Source organism: Pezoporus flaviventris, unplaced genomic scaffold (genome assembly GCF_033815535.1).
Source record: "Pezoporus flaviventris isolate CSIRO_AGI_PZ_B2104156 unplaced genomic scaffold, CSIRO_AGI_Pfla_v1 ptg000030l, whole genome shotgun sequence".
NCBI lineage: Eukaryota > Metazoa > Chordata > Aves > Psittaciformes > Psittacidae > Pezoporus > Pezoporus flaviventris.
In genome coordinates, this window is record NW_026892578.1 from 2,594,321 (window position 1) to 2,617,009 (window position 22,689).

General features: G+C 42.3%; 1 protein-coding gene across 3 annotated transcripts in view; it reads left to right on the forward strand.

Moving 5' to 3' along the window:
* Window positions 1–552: 552 nt before the first annotated feature.
* Window positions 553–22,689, forward strand: part of CRACDL (CRACD like) — a 65,816-nt gene continuing 43,679 nt past the window's right edge. Inside the window, exon 1 of one of the 3 annotated variants that reach the window (XM_061459697.1) lies at window positions 553–665. The gene's annotated coding sequence lies outside the window, so the exon portion shown is untranslated. Of the gene's footprint in view, window positions 666–758; window positions 814–3,443; window positions 3,573–22,689 lie in introns of those variants that run through there. The other 2 variants (XM_061459698.1, XM_061459699.1) reach the window with 2 other exon arrangements.

Genomic DNA, 22,689 nt, shown 5'->3' on the forward strand with positions numbered 1-22,689 from the left:
CAAATGTGCTGCTGTTCACAGATGCAAGCAACTTCAGCTGCAGCCTTTCACTGATACCACTGTAAGAGTCCTGACTGATTTTTAATTATGGTCAGGTCTGCTCTCAGCAGATGTACCTACTGACTGCAACTACCTACATGCTGCAGTTACCCCGCCAGCTACAGAACTCTTTAACCCGAGAAAGAAAACCCTCAGATGGCCAGTTGCTACCTTAAACCACTGAGGGTAGGCGAAGGGAAAAACAAAACCCAAGCCTGCTTTATTCTAGAGCTGGAATCGCTCTTGTACAGTTGCTGGGCTGCTCTCCTCAGCCCCCTGTACCACAGGAACTCGGCCACGGTTAAGATCTGCCCGAGGCGGTGGCCTGAGTTGCCCTGCCCGTCGCCTCAGCGCCGCACCTCACCCGCCCTTGGCCCCGCGGCTGCGGGCGGGCCCTGCCCCGCAGGTGACTGCCGGGCCAGGCGGGGAGGAGTGAGTTAGGGCCACGGGCAGGTGGCTGCAGGTCAAGGGCTCTGGCGCGGCGCTGTCGGATGGGCCGATACCTCCTGACTCACTCCCCATCGCCTCCACGCTGCCAGGCGCGGGCACTGCTCTACTGCCGCTTGCGAGCTGCCGGTGCCTCGGGCTGCACCGCGGCCGGGTGAGGACTGCCGCCTCGTCCCCAGGTGAGTGAAGGCGGTGCGGAGCCGTTCACGGAGCCCCGCCGCCGGCAGCGCGACGGTGAGTCTCCGCGGAGCGGTGCGAGGCCGCTTCCCGTGTTACTCCGGCCACGCACGGCTGGAGGCGAGGAAACCCGCCGGGAGTCGGCGGCAGGTGCGCGAAGATGGGCGCTGCGGCCTGGCCGTGCGGGCGTGAGAAGGCAGAGCCGCATGCTGCGCCCCGGCGGGGTCTCCTTTCAGCCCTCCTGTGGCGGTCTCCGCTGCACCTCCGCCTCACCCCGGCTGCCGGCAGCCCACTTCCCTCAGGCCCGGCTGCCGATTCCCTCCGGCCGGGCTGCGGGGTGACGTGAAGCCGCTGTCGGCGGGGCGCTGCCGTCGGGGGCGGGGAGGCCGCCCGGCGGGACGGGGCTTGGTTTCCCCTGTGTTCTCCTGAGTACAGTGAAGGGAGACAATACGGATAAAACCAGGCGGTTTTATTCAGCAGTTAAAAACAGGCAGCCAGTTGTATGAGGTTCAACAAGGCAAAGTGCAGGGTCCTGCATTTGTGCTGCAACAACTTCAGCGGTGGGGGAAGAGCGGCTGGAAAGCTGCTCGATGGAAAAGGACCTGAGGATGCTGGTTGATGCAGCTGAACATGAGCCAGCGTGTGCCCAGGCAGCCAAGAAGGCCAACAGCATCCTGACCTGTGCCAGAAATAGGGTAGCCAACCCTGTACTCAGCACTGGTGAGGCTGCAACTCGAAAACTGTATTCAGTTCTAGGCACCTCCCTACAAGACATTGAGGGGGCGCTTCTCCTTCTCTGGAGTGGGTCCAGCGAAGGCCAACGAAGCTGGTGAAAAAGGGTCTGGAGAACAAGCCTTATGAAGAACTGCTGAGGGAACTGGGGATGTTTAGTCTGGAGAAATGGAGGCTCAGCGGGGACCTTCTTGCTCTCCAAGGAGGATGGAGAAGCAGAGGTGGCTGATCTCTTCTTCCAAGTAACAAGTGATAGGACAAGAGGGAATAGCCTCAACTGTGCCAGGGGAGGTTTAGACTGGATGTTAGGAACAATTTCTTCTCTGAAAGGGTGATCAGGCCTTGGAAAAGGCTGCCAAGGGAAGTGGTGGAATCACTGTTCCTGGAAGTGTTCAAAACCTGTGTAGATGAGGCCCTCATCGACAGTGACATGGTTAAAATTTGGACTCAATGATCATAAAGGTCTTTTCCAATCTAGTTGATTCTATGATTCTAACGTACTGGCCACACTAGTAGTGGGAACATAGTAGTGGCACACAGTAGTGGGAAAGCACAAGCACTCATTTCCGTGTACCATGTATCGCAGGTTCTTCTGCGATTGCTGTTTTGAGGTTTATCAAAGGTGTGAATAAGATCAAGCTGATCAGGCTTGGTTTTTCCCACCAGCTCAGTGCCCCTCAGGAAGGCTGAGTGTGGCTTTCCAGCGTGTTTTCCTGCCCCAAAAAGGATGTGGCTTTTCTTCTCCCATTCCTCAAATGTCTGACAAAATGCTGACTGATCCTATGGCCTGAAATTGTCCTTTAATGTCATAACTTCTTCCCCTCTTTAATATACTGTTGGACATGAGACTTGAAATATCAGGAGCCAATTTTTCTCATTATTATATTAGGTTCTATTGACAGACTGCAGTCAACAGTATATTTAGTGTATTGAATTTTAACCACCACTGATAGATCTTCGGTCACTGTACATGAATCTCTTCAAGAATTCGTAAGAGTGCAATGAAATTTTAGTGGTGCAAATATCCTGTCAGTTTTGCTGTACAATTAACTGAAAAAAAACATATATTTAATACCAGTATAAGCACTAATTATTTGCATATTTTCATGCTAGTTAAAACCCTGTCTTTTCTGTAGCCAGTTTAAATGTTATTTAATTTGCATGAAATGATGCATGTCTGAGGCTTTATGTGCATATAAATACCAAAGCAATAGAAATATCGTCTAGAAGTGTGCAGTGGAGTATTCATTACACACTTTGCCCAAAAGTAAATTGTTATTCCAAGCTGACACACACAAGATCTTCCAAAAGTTTTTCCTAGTCTCCTGTTTTTCCATTATAAATCTAACATGCCATAATTAGCGCCCATAAATCTTTCTTCAGTTGAACATCATGTTCTCTACTCCATGCTGTATATTCTCCTGTGCTTGTCATCATTAAAAAAATCACTTGCTTTATCACTCACATATCATTAGCTTCCAAAAATGGTAACCGCATGCATCAAAGCCTGTTTGATACTGACACAAGGCTCGGAGTAATTTCTCATTCCTTGTATCACTGTGCCAATAAACACTGGGGCACCAGTCCTTTTCCATGCAGTGTGATATGGATTGTTTTTATGTAAATTTTGAGTAGAAGCGAGCTCTCATCAGCAGTTTCTGCAGGGCAAAGATTAGATTACAGAAGGAAAAAATGTAGTGTTATTACTGGTACTTGCCTTGTAGCTCTTTAATCATTGAAAGAAGGCAGTTTCATGGTAGGAGTTGGCTTATCATTAAAGGAAGGGGAGCAGGTGCGTTTGGCTTAATCCAGTGGTGAAGCAGGAGCTTTCTGTGGTTGTAGTGATAAGTAATTAATTTGTCCATGTACAGACGTCAGAGTTTATAGACAGTAGAAGCTCTTGTTTCTTTGCTTTCACAATGACCTTGTGATTTTTACATCTGCTGTGTTTTTAATTAAAAATGTTTTCTTTAGCATCAAGGATGCTTTCAAGTATTTTCTTGGAAAATAAAAGTAACCTGTGCAGCAGTGGCTGTGGTAGCGTTTCTTCTAGCGCACAGGTATGTGAGTGCCTTCTGCCTCTCGCTGAGCTCTCCAGAGAAAAAGGCCCTGCTCATGTGCTGCCTGTAGAGGTATTGACATCCTCTGCTATCCCTTCATGCAGGACATTAACAGCTGTAAGTTACCTGGCTTGCAGTTTCAGTATTTATAGTTAGGATGGAAGAGTACCAAAGAGGAGGAAAGGGTGAGCTCTGTTTTAACAAGGACTGGCACTGAACTGTTACCAAGGAACTGAAAATATCCTTAAATTATGGAAATGACAAAAGCAAGTATTTATTGCAGTAACAAAGCTACATTTCAGATTCAGCAGGACTAAAGTGAGATACCGATGTTTAATGACACAGAGACAAGTTGTCCCTGTGTTTATGTGAAGATTTAATAAATGGCTATTGCCTTGTGTTGCATCTGGCTGTTCCACTTCTGGGTTTCACATGTGTGTTGCCAGCACAGCCAGTCTCTCACTGGGGCAGTGTAACCAAACCACAGTGTGAGTAGGGACCCTGCAGACCACTCGCTGTGGAGAAAGTGAGGGTGTCTTCTAGTGTCTGTTTTTGCTAGTGTCGCACATCTCCTGTCCAGTGCCCTGCACAGCTGGAGTGCATCAGTTCTCTCGCCCTCTGAGGTCTTGCCTCTTAACTTGGCTCATTAAATATAGTTTATATCCAGCAGTGCACAATTCATTCATCTTTGTTTCAGATGCCTGGAAGTGCTGATGAAATGAATGTGTCTGGTTTTTATCAGTCCAGAATAGTAAAGAACATCCATTTGAACATGGAAATCGTTGTTGGAAGAGAGTAGATGAAGGCTGCACATGCCAGGATCGTAACAGACTCTTACAGGAAAAGCTATTTCATTTCCCAGCTTTGGATACTCTGAAAAAGAGTTAATAATCACAGGAGAGATGGAAATACGATCATAAAGCATTAAAATGTAATGTGTCCAAGGTATTAAATATACAGTCTTCTCTTACTGAGAGATTTATGGTTCTATAGTAGTAAAGAGAAAATAGAGGCTATGGAAAAAGGTCAGGGAAGGAGACCATTTAGTTACCCATTTTGCTACAGAGAAATACCTGTTCATGGACAAAATTGCCCCTAAAGGAAAATGGCTTTATCTGTACCAAACTATTTCTGTGTATTGCTACTTATCCTAAAGGCAACAGAACTGCCCCAAGGTTATGTTTGTCCCTCCTTCAGGTTTGGATTTCATAAGGCTGGGTCCTCTCAATTTATGTTTTTGAGTTGCTTGATACTGGCCCAACTCCTCCCACAGTGCCTTGTCATTGTAGTACTGCAGCCTCTCTCACTCCATTGCCCCACGTGAAGAGGGCTAAGCTAAGATGGGGTAAGCTAAGATGTGCTCAGTAAAGGTGTCTTCTCATATAGTCATTAATGGAAAGGTCTTTCTAATTCATTATCAAGTTCAAGGCCAGGTTGGACGGGGCTTTGAGCAACCTGGTCTAGTGGAAGGTGTCTCTGCCTGTGACAGCGGGGTTGGAACTGAATAGGCTTAACCCATTCTATGATTAACATTTTGCAGTTAGATGTGGGTAAAACTGAGTGCAGTGTAAGAGGTAAGGGGATCTTTTGCCGCTCTTAAATACATTTAAAATTGAAGGTTTTAAACTTAAATATAGCAGTGGACAGTGCAAGCAGTAGAGTAATTCTGGAGTACTTTAATTTATGGTGTGTATAAAGTGTGAACATTATGTGTTATAGAATTCTGAGTGTAAAATGCCTACATCTGTTTGATGAGTTATAACAGCGTGAAACTAAAAATCTTGGCAGTTCAAAATGAAGCAATTGAGTCTTTTGGCACCTGGGATAATACAGACAGCAGTCTCGGAGTATAGTGTAAATGTATTAGAAGGTGTTTCTGCAAAAACAATCAGCAGCGATGTTTCTAATGAAGCTGAGGCTTACACAGTCATTGCCTTGATTTCAGGGGTGACAGTTTACTGTGTTCATAGCACTTGCAAGTCCCATTACTCCTGGAGCGTGTACACGGGATATCCTCGGCTGGAGCCAACAAAATTCCTCTTGGCAGTAGTAACCTACCCTGTAGCTGCAGGAATTTAACTAACAGAAAACTGTCTTAAAGCCCTTTAAACAGCAGATGGTGTATCTCCTTTTGTAGAGCATGTTTGAAACGTACCTTGGGAGCAAGTTTTGCTGTGTGCAATTGGGGATACCTTAAATTCTGACAAATTTGGAAATTTTTCAGGGGGAAAATTAAATCAGTGACTTGGAGAAATACGCATCAAAACAGGTATAAGAGAGACAGGGATTTTTTTAACAGTTTGTCACCACTGGTGCTTCATGACCTTGGAAAGAGTCTACTGAAGTGTAATCACAAGAGTATTTACTTAGGGCAAACAGTTTTTTAGCCTGTCTATTGATGTCCAAAGAGGAAGAGATAAAACAGGACACAGATTTCTTTGGTATTTCTTCCAGTACATTTTGTTTCTCAGAATTCTCAGGTCATGCTCCCAACTGTTTCAGAGCAGACTTCATCAGTCAGCCCTGGGAGTATGGAAAACCCACGTGTGTATGACTGGTATGTACATACGCTCTGTGGTTGTTCTCTGCCAGCTGGTTTTCTGATGAAGTCTGTTGCTAAACTAAGACAGAAGTAGCTTTAAAAAGAATCCTTCAAGGAAACTATCTTGACTGCATCAAAGTGCAACTTTTATGGGTACATTTACAGTTTTAGGAATGATGTGCAACTCTGAGTTTACAAGAGAGACATGCACTTGAGAGTACGCAGAGTTATAAAAGTGTTTCAGCTCACACTGCTAAGCTACAGTCTCCATAAACAGTTTGTTTATTCTATGGATAAAAATACACAGTAGCTCTGCTTTTTTTTAGACAGCATAGGAGTTTGTTGGGGTTTTTTAAGGTCAAATTATTTTGAATAGTGCTTTTTAATATTGCCTCCCTGAGAAGCTAAAATCTCATCATGCTTTGGGTTTTTGTCTGCAGCATATGAAGGTACTGGGCAGAAGTGACAAGTTGCACAAGTTGTGTCCAAAAGTGATAAATGAGATGGGAAAATAGCCCAGTTTCTCTTTCTCCATGTCATTCTTTTTTATCACATCAGCTTTGGCAACTCTGCTATTTATAGAGAAATTGAATAACAAAGGAACAGATTCATCTTCCAACTCATTGTCCAATACGATGCTATCAGCTGCCTGGTTTTTAGAATAATGACGTTTATTTGATTCTAAACTTGATTAGATTTCTTTCCTTTCTAAAATGGAAAATACTCTAGAACTGAAGAAGGAAGCTATAAATACAACATGTGAATGCTCCATCCCTGGCAGTGTTCAAGGCCAGGTTGGATGAAGCCTTGGCTGACATGGTTTAGTGTGAGGTGTCCCTGCACGTGGCAGAGGGGTTGGAACTAGATGATCATAAGGTCCTTCCCAACCCTAACTATTCTGTGATTCTATAAACATAGCACAGAACGTAAAGGATTGAGATGTGTAGATAAAAGGGCACCGTATGCCATCAAAATTAGTAACTCCTGAAATCTTACAGTCACAATTTTCTTTCCTTAATACTGGAATCAGTATCGCTAAGGGTTTTGCAAGGTATTGATTAGGGGTTTGGTCAGAAGCAGGGGCTACACTACATCAGCTGACCATGGAAGTGTGCATGGAAAAGTTTCCAGAGGTACTTGGACAAATTGGACATAAGAAGGGACAGGCACACAGCCTGACCTTCTGGCTTCTGCTCCTAGAAGAATGAATTGCTAATTTCTGTATCTGCAGGCCTTCTGAGTTGGTGTAGTGCTTAATGTATCATCACTGAGCTGACAGTTTCATAGCTAGGAATGCTGCAAAATGTCCACATGGTTTAGGTCTCTGCATGTAAGTGAACAAAACAAAGATTCCAAATTTATATTACTTTGTGTGCTGCTCTGCAGCAAAAAGGCATGTAAATCTGGTCTCATCAATATCTTTTTTTCACTTAATGATATATTACTTAAAAAAACCCCCTATAATACAGAAAAACACTGAGAGAGGAAGAGAATTAATGCCACGGCTTAGTGGTACTAATCAGTGTACAGAAGTAGAGCGTGAATGAAGCGTATGTAGGAGTAGCTGGTGAGAGCTCTCCATTTCTCCTCACAACTTTAGATTTGTTTTCATCCCTGTCTTCTGCATTGTAGGCTTGTTGTGTAGTGTGCTCAGGTGTGCCCTCTTTTGTTTGGAAGGACCACTCATGCTACTTTGATAAGCACTCACCTCAGTGTTGTCTGTTCTTCTCAGAACTGCTGACAGCAGTCTTCATCAGAGAACATCACAGCAGGCAAACTGGGAACATCTTTGGGGCCGGAAATCACAGAAGAAAGCTGACAAAAGGTTGTCCCTCCAAACCGTTAACATTGCTTTTCTCTTGGGGGGTATTGAAGGTTTTATCAAAGAATAAACAATGTAATTTTTATAAATTTAAATGAAAAAGCTGTGCAGGGGTAGTGTGGTGTTCAGAAAGACTATAGGTGGCAGCATCATAATAGAGTTGATTTGGTGTCTAGCTAAATAGAGATACGTCCTTAGTTCCTTCAGCAGCATGTCATGAACAAATATACTAAAGAGTGTGAATCAAAAAAAAAGCACGAGAAACTTGTTGATCACTGTTTAATCAAACAGCTAAAATAGGTTAATCAGTCTCTTAGATCTGCGTGTTCTCAGTGTTGTAAGCGTGAATGAACATGCTGACTTGCAGAGATCCTCCTTCTGGGTATCTTGCTTAGTCCATTCAGGCCAGCCCTGGTAACTGGATTTTGCTGCACTGGCATATAATCCAAACATGAAAAAGAAAATGCTGTCCTTGTCAGCACTGTTCTCGCAGGATTTTGAAAAGGAGCCTTTCAAGAAAGGCAAGTTAGTGTATTTCAGTGGAGTGTTCTGAATTTTGTGAGGTGGCTGATGTCTTTGCGACACTGAAGGTAGATGGATTCTAAATTTGCCTTCCAGACAGGAATACATCCCAGTTAATTTGGAAAAAAGATGGCCCTTGTTACAATAAGGAGGATAAAATTTATTAATTCTGTCCCTCCTACTTGCAATTAAAGTTTATGAGAACAGTTAATGTGGCGTATTATCTTGTGTCAGTGTGTACTATTACTTTCTCCTAGCGGGCGAATTGCCCAGCAGAAATGAGTATTTTCTTTTCCACAGCCAGCAAGAACTGTCAGACCCGTTTGGCAGGGCACAGATTGACTTCCTCGGTCGCCTAGATTTATACCCCCAAAATCAGCCCCAGATTACCAAAATGAAGTAATAGACTGTATCTGGTCTGTGGGTTTCTTGTTCTTCATTAGCCTGCTTTATAAGAAGATACTCTTCTGTTTACTGCTCTCAAATATTCACTTTGAATATATACTTACCTCAAAGGTTACTTGATTCAAAATAACAGGAGCTGTGGTAGACAATATGTATGATTTTTTTTTTTTACTCTTATAGCCTAGCTCTTTTTCACATCTTTCTGTGAGATGAAAGATGAAAGAAAGTATGCTGCAGACCCTAAAGCCAGCTTAAGTAATCACTGCTGAACTGACTGATGAAGAGTGCTGTGATTCTTTACTAGTTTAGGGTTTTTTAAATTGAGTTGATAACTGTCTAAAAATTAATTGTGCAGATTCCAGAGTTCTGGATAACATGCATCAGGGATGTTGGGGAAAAAATAGCGTCACTGTGAAAATTATTTGTTCTTTCTAATGACTTCAGGTTCCCTTTCTGAATTACTTCTGCAAAACCCCTTTGACAGAATGCCAGACCAGTGTGAATTAAACTACTTAACCATTTCTGCCTGTCTTGTGTCTCACACTACCAGGCAATGTTGAAATTTACCTTGGCAGCTTCCACAGTGCTTCCATTTATTTGCTCAGAGATAGATAGACTTGAAGCAAGATCTCAAAGCCGAAATACGGAGGTGGGTTTTTTTATTTAGAAAGAAGAAAAACATTTGCTTGTAGTATTACTTCTATATTTCTTTCTTTCATAAGCCAGCAAAATGAAAAAGAGACATTGTACTTGGATGACAAGGGATAACAGAGGCATCTCTCTTGACTCAGAGGCTTTTAACATCTTCAGGGGTCTAATACCAGTCAACTGCAATAGGATTGAAGCACCTAACCTGAAAATCCCACTGCACACCTTATCAGCTAATGATTCCTTTTCATTACAAGAGGCGATGGCTCCCACTTCTAGCTTTTAAGCATTTAATGGCTCTGAAAACATGACTCTCTAGAACTATGTATTCGAAGAGTAGATGCTTAGAGTAAATACTGAGGGCTGGCTGTGCCCTGTCTGTATCATAGCTTTGGGTAGTAGCTCAGGGAATGTTCTTCAGTCAGGCTGTGACTGATCACCTATTTCTTCACATTTTTACAGCAGCTCTGTACATGGTCCTCATTAGATATGCTGATGATGGGTTTCAGCAAGGAGTGTGAATGTAGTCATCCTCTCTCAAGAACCGTGAGAGTTGAGCAGTCTGGTTTGAAGGCATTGGCTCCAGTGCTATAGAACAGACCTGAGATCATTTCATTTACAAGAACAGATGTAGCCTGAGGCATACTGTAGAAGCTCCTAAATGTAGGCCAGTCTGTATCAACCATACCAAGCACAGTGATTTTATCCTTACCCTGAGAGATGTCAGTAGGCGAGTGTTTAGTTTTATTGAGGGGGACGGGAAATTGGCTCTTCTGTTTTGATGACATTTTTTAAAACATGGTTGTGTGCCAGCCTGTGGTATATTTTTGTAGCACAGTATGAATGATTTGTGTTTGATCCCACAGTTAGAGAGAGCACTTCTGTAGGGCAGGAGAGGTCGCTTATGTGTTGCTGTGAAAGGCTGTGGGAGCAAATGCTCACAGTCGCAGCTGACACTTAACGCTTCTGAGCTACAAGTAAGGTCAGTGGGCAGCAGGGTGCTGATAAGGGTAGGAGTTCACTGTAACGAATGTGTATTCACCCTGTTAATGCTTATTACTGTCTTATTTTTCCCCATAATATTATAGCCCCTAACCCAAAGATTGATCAGCACAATGCTGTTCCAACAGCTGCTGTAAGCAGAAGACATTCTGGGTATAATTGGGCTCTGTACACTGATGACTGATCACATGAATTTGACAAATTCTTATGACAGGATTTGTGGCTTTGAGGTTCATTGTAGAAGCCAGATTGTGCCTTTCTTGCTGTTAAGGCTTAATAGAATTGCCCATTGATTTCTCTGCAGCCAGGTCCCCCAAGGGATTTGTTCATTCAGGGATTAAAATTGTTCCATGGTTGTCTGATTTGTTTAAAGCTCACGCGTTACTCTTAGTCGGAGACAGTGACCTCAAAAATAGCCAAAATCTTCCACTATCCTTATGTGGAAGAAAAAGATGTTAAAAAAAAAAAATTAAAAAATCAATCACATTCTAGCTAATGAAGGTATGAAATAGGAAAGTATACCTCTGCTTTTCTACCTCCCTACTTCTGCTTGCTGTAGTCACAAATGAGTTGAATATCTGCCTGGTGAATTTGTTTGGAGTGGAAGAAAGCCAAGAATTATTTTAACAAATGTTTTAGCTTGACACTGAGTATGGAGGCTTAGTTTGCCAAGCTGGAAAAGTGAGTAACTAGGCAATTTTTGTGAGGCTTATATAGGGTGTGGGTCATCTTAATTGTCAGTTCCAATCTGTGTTTCGTGTCTGTAGTAGAGCATATATTGTGAATGAACAGACACGGTCTCCTCATCAGTTTCATGTTTCTCTGAAACAGCTGATTAGTTTTGAGAAACCATGGCACATACTGCAGTTAGCTGAGAAGCCTGAAGGACTTCAGGAAATTTGCTCTTCTATCTGCTGGACAGAATTTCACAGGTACCTGCTTCCCCTATGCATGTGTCTTAAGGAGGGCCATGTTGGGTGCTGTGAGGGTGTGAAGGTAAAGTGTCTGGTAGGCTGGGCTGCAGAATACAGTAAGGAGTAATACTGGCTCTTGTGAAAGATTGAAGGAGAAGGGGGCCTTCTAACACAGCTCCTGGAATTGTTGGATTCACTGGTTGGTGTGGTGCATAGCTGTCCTTGTGTCTGTGGCCTCATGGCTGTAGAACAGTCTCACTAGCTTCTTTTGACAGGTTTGCTATTATTCATTCTTGCCACAGCTGTGAAAGAAATCAACAAAGCCCACCTGAAAGTGGGTCTGCTGCTGCTTCTTCCACTTTTGTGCAGGCATCTGAGAACACAGAGTAGCGTGTATGAATAAAACCATACTTGGGCAAAGCAGAATAAGGAGCTGCTTTAAGGTCAGAGTTGAGGTTGTGACTCTGGATTCACTTGAGTTCAGACTATCAAAACTTAGGTTGAAACCAGGCCATTTTTAATAAGTTTTAACTAATGGTTGTCTGGTGATGAAGTCAGATCCAGGCCTGATAATTAGAAAAAAACCTATCCAAACCTTGATTCCATGGATGAAGCAGAATGCAACTAGGAGAAGGGAGGCTTCTCTGAGAATCACTTCCTACTCTGTTCTGCCACCAGTGAGGTGGTGGTGCTCTGTCATTAGGCATTTTCCCAACAACTGTTCTCACTCTCTCAGACTTTCTGCTGCCTTTGCTGTATTGCTTTTCCTACAGAGTATCTCTTTTCCTTTCTTTTTTCCATCTCTGCCATACAAATATCTGCATTTGTGACAGCAATCTTAAGGGACATCTCCTTTGGCCAACAGCATCAGTCACTTCTTTGAGCTTGCCATGTATATATAGATGATGGCTCTGTTACTCTTGGTATCTTCTTGGATAAAGAAGCTCTGTTGCATTTTGTGCTTGCTCTGAATTACAACCGTTGCTTCAGTGATGATTAACTTGGTCACAACAATAACTTGGGTCATTAATTTTCCTGTTGGCTTTTAGCGTGAAATTTAACAGTGGAAGATGGTAGGAGAAAAAGAGAGACATTTTTTTCCTAGAAGCAAGTTGAAATCATGAGTGTGTAATAATTTAATACTGCATATGCGATATTCCAGAATCTCCATGTGGGCTTCAGTCCTTGAACAGGCAACATTCAAAGTTTTTTATGGGACTGGAGGTTGGTGCATTTTAGAGATACCTGAACCAAGTAAATGGTCTGTTTCCTTTCCGACATTTGCAGTAAGTCTGCAGAATACAGAAAGATAATGCTAGCTGACCTGCTGTTTTGACAAGATTATGCTCTTTCAGCTTGTTACCATCTCTTGTGTAACAGCGCTGTTAGCACAAGGGTTTATATTTGAACTCTAGTGGAGTGCTTTAAGGAAATGCTGTCTGCTCTAGAGTGAAGAGATTGTTTCCACAACCGTTCTCAATGATGATTTTTTTTAGTAAAAAGTGGTCCTGTGAATCTCATGCAAATGATTCTGTGAGCAGACAGCGCTGAGAATTGTTTGTCATGACTGCACAAAAGATTTTTGGTCAGCTATCTTGAAACTCAGCAGAAATTTTCTCTGCAACACTCGCAGTGATCCCGATGTAGCAAATTTCTTAGTAAAAGCTAAATATGTAAGTGGGTTTGCTGGCAATTAGACTGTAGCCTTCAAGTCTACATCTGTAATTTTTATTCATGTTGGTTAAATATGTGGTTTAATAACCATCTCAGCGGCTTTGTGGTCTTATTCTGAATGAAAGTCACAAGCTGTAGCACAACGATAATTTGGGCCATAAGAGAGGGCCATGTGTGCAAATAGGTCCATCTTACTATGAACCTTCCTCTTGAACTCATGGGGACTTTGCATCTGTGGGTGATGGTGGTTGGAGCCTTCAGCAGGGGCGTCCTGACTCCATCTCTGCAAAACAAACTTGCAAACTCTGCTGAAAAGTATTTCATTGTTTTTCCAACCACATCTGCTCCTGCAGCACTAAATTTTGTCAGCTGCATCTCCACATTGTAAAGCCTCATTTCCTATTAGCTTTTCTTATCTGATTAGTTGTTAATAGCTTCTATTTCTGAAGCATAAGGCAAAGTAAACTGACCAACATACAGTTTTCATCATAATACTTGTAAGTGATCACTCCATCTACTCTTCAGGATGGAATTAGGCTGGAATTTACAGTAGCACTCAGCGTCATCCTAACTCTGTACTTTGCTATCAGATTTGAACTAAAGCTGGGAGCTTGGATTAGCTTGGCCCAAGAATCTGCTGTTGTGTCATTAAAATATTATCTTCCACAACAGGTCTGTACAGCGTGATCTGGAGACAATATCTGTTTTAATAGGCTAGGGTAAGGAAGCAAAAGCCATTTGCTAGTGTAGGTGAGAGAGCTACTGCGATAAGAACATGCAAGTGGTCTGCTTACACAAAAAGGTTCTTAATCAAAATGAACTTCAAACTTTAATGAGTCTTACTGCCATTTCTTCTTAAACTCTCAGCCTCTTTGCTTAGGAGCAGCAAATTATCAAATACCGGGGGAAACCACTTCAGAAACCAATTATGTTGGATATGTAACGTCTGATAACGTGCTGTGTATTAAACCAGAACACCCTGACAACTTTGTGCAGACTGCTTGAAAAGAGCGTTATTTACTCTGCTGAGTCAAAGCACAAACTTGAATTTGTCAGAACCAAGGTTCATTGTGCAGCTGTAACCTGCCCCTTGCATGTGGGATGGACTTAAAAACACCATCAAAAGCTATTCATCCTATTGCCTTCCCACAGAAAGGACCTAGAAGTTATACCACCTGCCAAAGTCACAAGCAACTGAATATGATGAAGAAAATTAATGCAAGTATCACTGTTATCTCTAATAAAATATCACTGGCTTACAGCGAAAACCTGAAGGGAACTTAATCAAGATATAAAGACACTGTGTGCTGCATAAATCAATGCTGATTTTGGGTGGTTGTAAAAGGGAAGGTGTAAATTGTTTACATACAACTGTCAATTCTAAGACTTTCAAAACCAACTGAAATAGAGAGGAAATTGCTTTTTCCGGGGCTTATATGTCATTAGAGAAATAAAAGGTACTTAAGCCCCATTTTCTTAAAGGCACTGTAGAATTTAAGAATCTATTCCAGATTAGGCAAGCAGTTAGCTCTGCTATATGATATGAAATCATACAATATTTAGTACCATGCCCAACTTATTTTAGAACAAACTATTACAAGAAATACCATCTAGATAGTATAGTATGGAAACAAGATACTTAAAAAGAAGTGTTTCTGTTCCTATTTGGATGTTCAGATGGCTTTTTGAGTATGTTAAGCCTCTATTGCCTTGGTTTTCTTTCTCTCCCCTTCTCTTTTTGATGTCATTGTTTCATGCCTGTAGGGAAGCCCAGGTAGAACCTGCACCAGGAATAAGCCAGAGAAATGGACCACATGCAGACCGCTGTCAGACTCACAAATGGAATAAACTGAAATTTGTGGCAGGGAAGAATAAGAAAAGGATATTATTAAAAGTAACTGTAATAATTTTTCATCCTGCTACTTCAGAGGTTACAGACAGCAGCAGGGTAGATGGAGCCTCTTTCTTTTGTTCTGTTTGGCTTCCTGCCTGTCAGCTCAGCATGCAGGTACCCAGCAGTGAGTCCACATGGGCTCAACTCAGTGTAAGCCACCCAATGATAACTGGAAGGAAATGGAGAGAGATGGTGGTTCTGCAAGGGTTGTTTGGGTACACAGCAGAGCGGGAGCTCAAGGGGTTGCCCTTTGAATCATCAAAGTAGGCGCATGTGGGGGCAGACTGGTATCATCATGCATTGTATGGAGTTACCAATCATTTCATTGTTTATGCAATTGCTAATTCTTTCTGTGAATGTTGTCCTTCAACAGTAATAGAACTTTTACAAGTAGTTATTAGAGTAAATACTGTTAAACCTTGCCTATAGCAGACATAATGAAATCATCATAAATGTATTCAGAATAAACTTGTATACACAAAGAGAAATGAGCTTTACAGGTACTTTGCAGTGCTGTTAATCGTTGGACTTAATCATCTTAAAGGTCTCTTCCAAACTAAATGATTCTGATTTGTGCCTAAATGCTGTATACTGATAGCTGCATAGCAGGTTCTTGTGCCGTTCTTGAGCTTGCATGCCTCCAGTGTATGTCTTGGTTACTATACTGTATTGTGTAAATTATAATGGGTTGTTTGTAATATGGCTGGGTGTGTTTGTATCAAGTGCTGCCTAGGTGGAATAATAGCTGTGAGCATGCAGGACATGGGCCACAGTGCAAGCTAGACAAGCCCTCTGAGGGCTGAAAATGCCATGCTGTCTTTTTTCCTTACTGCTTTTGTTATCTGGGAGTGAACATGGCCCAAACCTAAATCATGTTGCTGTGTAACATGAAAGCTATTTAGCCCTAACGCAAAGGGGAAAAGACTAAGGCTCTTTTATTCCCCATGTCACCACTCATTTCCCCAGGAGACCCTTCCTTGGTTGCCATGGACATGCAGTCTGGTGGTACAGTCTTCCTGTCCTTTATTCAGTACACCTACTAACATCTGTACCAGTTCAGCATTCAAATATAGACCTAGCTTGTGCTGGCTCTGGCTAGATCTGGTGCTGTTTTACACATTTTTGTGATGCATTATTTTTGGCTGGTTGTTCTACCTTCTTGAGCAGATGTAACATTTCATAACTTGTCACTGAATTTTAATCATCCTTCCATTCATGGTGGTGACAACCAGAAATCTGATTGTGAACCAGTAATGTGAAGAACATGAAACAGCTTGAGAATTTCAAGAAATCTGTTTCTCAGCACCACTCCCTTGAAGCCTGGGCTGTGTATGAAGTGTTGAATGGCACGAGGGCCTGGAGCAGGCGGGTCAGTGTCGTACAGTTCAGTACTGAAGGAATTTGCATTGCAAAAGAATTTATACAGCTTGTTCTTCAGTTGTGTTTGAGTCTAATTGCACTTGATTTGACACTCACTGGGTAATTAGGGAATCAGAGCTGCTGAGACCAAGGACACTGAGCAGCTGGGATAGGTTTATTGGTTTCGTAACTGAAGTTAGAAGCTCTGGAAAACTAGGACCAGCACTGTAGCGTCAGCATTTGTCTGAACATTAAGGGATTTAGACACTACAGACCTCACACTGTTCCTACTTACTTCACCGTGGGATGCAAACCTGAGAGCAGGCAGGCTGTTAGGATGTCAGCTGAGACACCAAAGCCACAAGAAAAACAGAAAAAGGCAAGTATATATGCAAGGTTAAGCATACAGAGAAACACTGAACTAGGAGTTCTCAAGCTTTTGTTCACTTGGACAATTTGGATAAACTGTTGGTCTTTTGTGGCATTCAGATTTGAAATGAAATGAATATTTTTTCATGAAAGGGATGTTTTTTTTTTCTGTCTTTTATATACCTTTAAGAGAAAGCAACAATAATAATGAGAGGACTAGAAAATGTGTTTGTTGAGAGTGTTGCTGTGGCTATGATTTGTCCAGAGCCGTGCAAGATCTCAAGTATGAATAGCACCAGGCTTTTTACTGCTCTTATTATTTAACTGTATTTCTCATGGTATTCACAGGACTCAGTCAGCACAAGGAGCTATTGTACTTTCAACTGTGCAAACACTCAAGAGACGGAACCATCTCTAAAAAAACTCTGAGTCTAAAGTAACAAGATGGGTAAAACACGTGCATTCAGGCAACTCAGTAATACCTTGCTGTTAGGTATTCAGGTGGGGTCATAGCAAGACTTCTCAGCATCTTTCCCTTCCTTCTGCCTCTCTCATGTTCCCCACACCCTTTCCAGCCAGCTGCTGTTGAAGTTTTGTGGGCTTCTGTCCTGGCCTTTACCTCTTCTTTGGAGTGCTGCTCAGGCTTGGTACCTTGCAGGGCACGGACATGCTACCCATATTCACATCAGTTACTTCACAAGAGCCCCCATGCATTGTCACTGAAAAGAGCAAGACTTTGGAAGATAATTTGGAGGATCTAAGTCAGGGTTTTTTTCCACAGAGCATTTGTTTCTTTTGGAAGTTCACATGCAGTTCTCTCTGCCTTTAGCTGCTGCATGACATGATGTCTTCTCTTTGCGCAGGGCTACACAACTCCAGCTGCTGGGGCTAAAAATCCAGCTTCCAGGCAATAGCAGCCCCACAGGCCACTTTCCATTGTTAAGACAGTATGGTTCAGTTCCTCTCAGTACTTGTCTTTCATTTTGGCTTTGTGCTTACTTGCCTCTTATGACTTTGTTACTGTGGTAATGGCTCTCAAAGGCACAAGGAGAAAATTCCTGTTGGTGGAGCAAGGCCTTACCCAGATCTGCCGGTCTGCATGCCATACTATTTTGGATGCCAAGTTGACAGCAAGAATGAATCAATGCCATGAGATTGAAAAGTGAGTGTATCATTTAGCTGTTTGGACCAGCAGATGGCAAATGTAGAGGAAAAAAAATCAATCTAAGAGCCAGTCTAGGGAATAGACATTAAATAAAGCCATCTGGCAGACATATGAGGGGAAGGAAGAAGATGAGACCAAGTTCTGCTTCAAATATCTGTTCACAGCTGAGAGGAAGCTGGTGGGAACTCATGCTGTGCGGAGCTCACTTTGACCCTGTAAGAAGTCCTGTGAAGTATCAAAACCTTTGGCAGCCTTGGGAACTTATATAAGAAAGACCCTAAACTGCCAAGCAGAGAGACAAAGAAGCAGAACCATTACTGCCAGTGTGCGATTCTGATAGTACTCCACAGAGAATAGTGAATACAGGACTGCTTGATTCCCCATGATGGGATTGAGAAATAATGTCCCTGCCATTGGCAGTTTGGAACTAGATGATCTTTAAGGTCGCTTCTTAACCCAAGATGTTCTATGAGAAGACCACATCTAGGAATCTGGTTTGTAGAAAAGGAAGAACAGGGAGTAAATAAAGAATGTGATCCAGTATATCCCAAATGCTGAAAGGTGTTGATAAATCTGTTTTTGTGGCAATGCCATGGCAGTTGTCGCTTCACCGTATTGCTTTTATTCCCAAAGAGAGATGTATGTGGTTTTGCACTCAGGCTTTTAACAAGAGTTTCAAAAGAGAAGCGTAATTCATTGAAAATGGAAGTGGTATCTTACATAAGTGCCCAGCCTTTCTTTTGGAAACTTGCTCTCAGGGAATGTGTTTTCAGATCCCAGAAGTCTAGCAGATGTTATTACTATTTCTATTTTACAGGTCAGTACTTTGGTTTTTATACACTGAGAAATGCACACAGCTATTAGCCTTTTACATGAGAACAAGTATCTTATTCTTAACTCATAGATCCCCTCCCTCCATCCTGTCCCCCTCCTGTCCCCCCCGTCCATCCCCGTTCCCCCCCACCGATAAAATGGTGGGGACTGTGACACATCTTGAGAATTCAGGACCTCTAGTAACAAGCAGTTTTATTGACAGACTCTGTCATCTTCTTATTCCCATCAAGAGCAATGGTGGATCATTTTACAATGAATTTGGTCTTGATGTCCAGATCCATGGCATTAAACAGAACAGATAATCTCACCACTCAGACCTAACTGCAATAAAAGCAAAACATTCAGTACTGTCATTTTTTAGTGCCTCCATTGATAGAAAGGTTCTTGTCAATGATGATGGAGTGTCTGTATTGTGTGTGTTAACTCTCAGTTGCAGACACTTAAATGCAAAATGGTTGCCAGCTCTCACTGCACGAATTTTTCAAGTATCTACTTCCTTTTCATCTCATCTGTGTTGTTAGTGGTTATTGTGGCTGAGAAAGTTGTCTTCAGTTTCCCTCAGCATCCAATAGCCAGCCTAACAAAAAGGCAGTATTTCTGTCCCTCTGCTCAGATGAATAATTCATTGCCCTGTGCTTTTTGTGTAAAGTAAATTTGAACTATTTCTTTTGTAAAGATTATTTACAAGAGAGTCATGGACACACAGGAATTAATGTGCTGCCTTCAGGGTTATCACTATCTTTTTACTGAGAGGGAAGTTAACGGTTTATTTCTGTTATGTTTTGGTTAAAGAATTTGCTATATCTAGTGTTAGAGGGATCGTATCCTTTAATTGGGGAAGTTGGAGTTTGGCAGGTTTTCAGTGCTGTTCTGCTGCTATTCTCCCCAGCTCAGATGAACAATGGGCTGGAGGGATGCTGGCAGTGTTGCTTGGTTACAATTCATCAGCGTGAATCAGTGTTTCACGTAGCTCCTTCTGCATCTGAACAACCAGGAGACTTCTCAGTACTGTGTTACTGATGTGTGTGGAGATGTGACTGGATTACGTACTATCTCAGTTACTGCAAAGCTATACCTTGGCCTGAAGATTCGGACAGCAGCATTTGACTTTCTGTGTCCAATTTTGAACTGTGTTATACAAATGCATAGCTGAGTAAAGCAAATTTTTAACAATATATTTTGTTGCAAAGTGTGTTTGATGAGTTAGGTACTTTAGCATCCTCGTGTATGCATCAGGAAGATTAAATCCTTCACTATCTTCCCCTAGAACAGACATGTGCCTTGCTGAAACCTGCCTGCAGGCAAAGCGAAGCATGTAAGAGGAACTGCCACCTTTGTCGTAGTCCTCTTAGTGCATTTGGATGCCAGATCTTAAACTGGCATAAAATGAAGCTGGTGGAGTTATGCCAGTTTAGATAATAGGAAGATGTGATGGGTTATTTTTGACACTATGAAATGGCTTTTCTGTACCCCACCCAGATCTGTTTTACCACTCACCTGTTCTTACTGTTCAGACATGACTAGAGGAAATGTTAAAAGGAAATAAAGATGCCTAGTTTGGGCTCTCCTTTGAATCAGCATTTCCAGCAGCATTGTTCCTGTCTACATTTTTTTCTAACTTTGGTATAAAACTGCACTTTCTTTGCCATTTACACTTTTATTGACTGTTACCACTCTGCTCCATGTACCATTCACACCCCCTTTTCTGCCCAGAAAAAGTTTGAAACTGCCAGTGAGTCTTCACAGCATTTAGTTTGTGTTTGAAAATACCTAAGAAAATGAGTGGTGATACAACAATTGACAGCTTTGCCAAGAGTGTCACTGGCAAGTCACTGACTGAGCTATTTGCTCGTCTGTGGCCAGATCACTGGATTCTGGCACCTACCTGAATCATTGTTGTCTTCACCAACAGGTATCTCCCATGGCTTTCTACCCATGACAGTCCTTGTCTGTGTATACAGCCCTTCAGTTTGTATACAGAAAAAGCCAGAAGTATTTTTCTTGTATGTCATCTCCCCTGTCACATGTGAAATTCTTGTCCCTGAAAGGGGACAATTAGTTTAGACAATTTAGTGTTGGCTTACTGCATTGCTGAACAGAGGCCATTTGGAAGAGTTTTTAGGAAAAAAAAAAAAAAAAATGCACTGAAGTGACTCTACTTGGTTTGCAAAAGAAGAATCTGTAGTAGAAGATAAATCTGGCACTGTCTAAAGCAGAGATATTTCTGTGGGTAGGTTCTCTGCATAATTTTGCCGTCTGGTGATAGTATCTTTAAGATGGCCTTTCATAAAGAAAGTTGTTTTAGAATACTTGCACTACTTCAAATACAGCTGCACTGCACAGAGCTGTGGTTTCTGACTTGCACAGTGTTCTGATCATCTAACTGATAAGCTTGTCTTTAGCAGCAGGTGATTTAACATCTTAAATTTTCAGTTTGCTTCCTCCAAATGATGCTTGATTACCTATAAAGATTTTCTTCTTATGACCATCTTTAAAACCTGGATTAATTCAGCTTTGCTGCTCCCTGGGTCATGACATCCATAACTGTTTTGTGTGGAAATTTAAGTGCTTTGAGATTGGACTTAATACTGAGCCCTTCCTATTTCTGCAAAAAGATGAGAGAAAGGAAATGAGCGAAAGAACTGTGATTTTTCCTATCAATGTGTCAGGCCTTGGCTCTTGTTCAGAAAGGTGCTTGAAGCACCTTAATATTCATCTGCTTTTGGGCAGTTATAATTGCTGCAGGGATAGACTGATTCCCTGAGTAAATGCGGACATTTATGAGGGAGGGAGAGATTTCAAGCCTCGCTAGGAGTCTGTTGCCTGACCCTGGGCCTGTGTTGAACATAGCTGTATTGGGCCACTGAATGAAAAGAACGCCTTTTTGGGGGTACACTACACACATTAGGAGTAAGCATTAGGTGTGCCATTGCACAGCTGAAATGGTCTGGCATTTCTACAAAGCCACTTCTGTGCATTTTCCTTCCAGTAAAACATAGCCTTTAACAGATAAAAGGCTATCAAATTGTGGAGGAATTCCTTTTTAAGGTCATAGCTGGACTTCCGCAGACATGAGAAGCCTGTCCTCCTGTGCCCGAGACCCCTCTTTTAAGGGGGGTAGGTATACCTGTGTGGTAGCAGGGGTGGTAGGTATACCTGTGGCAAATCTCTCATGCAGTGTGTGCTCTACAAAGATGATACTGCAGCTACTGCCTTAGCTGGGCTGCAGGTCCTCACAGGTATCCCTGTCCAGGACTGGAAGCATCCACCCAAGCAGGGAAGGAGCTGCTCACACCTGGATGGAATGACAGGGCTTGTTTCTGCACTAACACCCCTCATTCCTCCAGGCCTCACCAGCCCCTCCAGCAGGTGTGCACAGCATCGCTTTATGCCAGTTTTGTGAAGAGGATGGATGTTCCTTGGTGTCAGTAGAAAGCAAACAGGCATTTTTCTCAGATAATCGTGTCTGCATGAGACATTTACATTATGCTGCATTTGAGGAGTCATTATTTCCTTCCACTGTACAGGATAACTAGGGTCAGGTATGCCCTATCTAGGGGACCCAGAGGCACTTTAGTTCTTTAGGCATGATACAGCTCTTACTTTTCATCTTTTAGCAAATGCAGGCTGAGGAGGTTGCAAGCTAAATAGAATAATTAATATGGTGGCATAGCAATAGCTAAAAATATTTAAAAGGTATGAAAATGAAGAGTTGTTGTGTCACCATTATCTTTCCTGATTTGTTTCTCTTTAGTTTTCTGTGTTATGAGTTTGGCTTTGAATTACGCTTTGTAGCATACATGTCTGGGATAACCTTAATTTTTTGATTTTCACACGTTTAATGCTCTGTTATTGCATTTGTTAACGTTGAGGCTGTGCACATGGTGCGTGGTTTCTCCCGCTTTATCTAAAGACCAAATTTGAAATACAGAGTTCCCATTTTGAGGTTAATTGGCACAAAGAGTAGAAAATTTGCCCTCTGTTTTTGCACGGGCATTTCCTGTTTTCACCACAGCTGCCCTTTTTGTCATAAAAATAGCTCGGCTGCTGTCCCTTTACCCGGGGTGGTGCTCGCGGTAGCCTT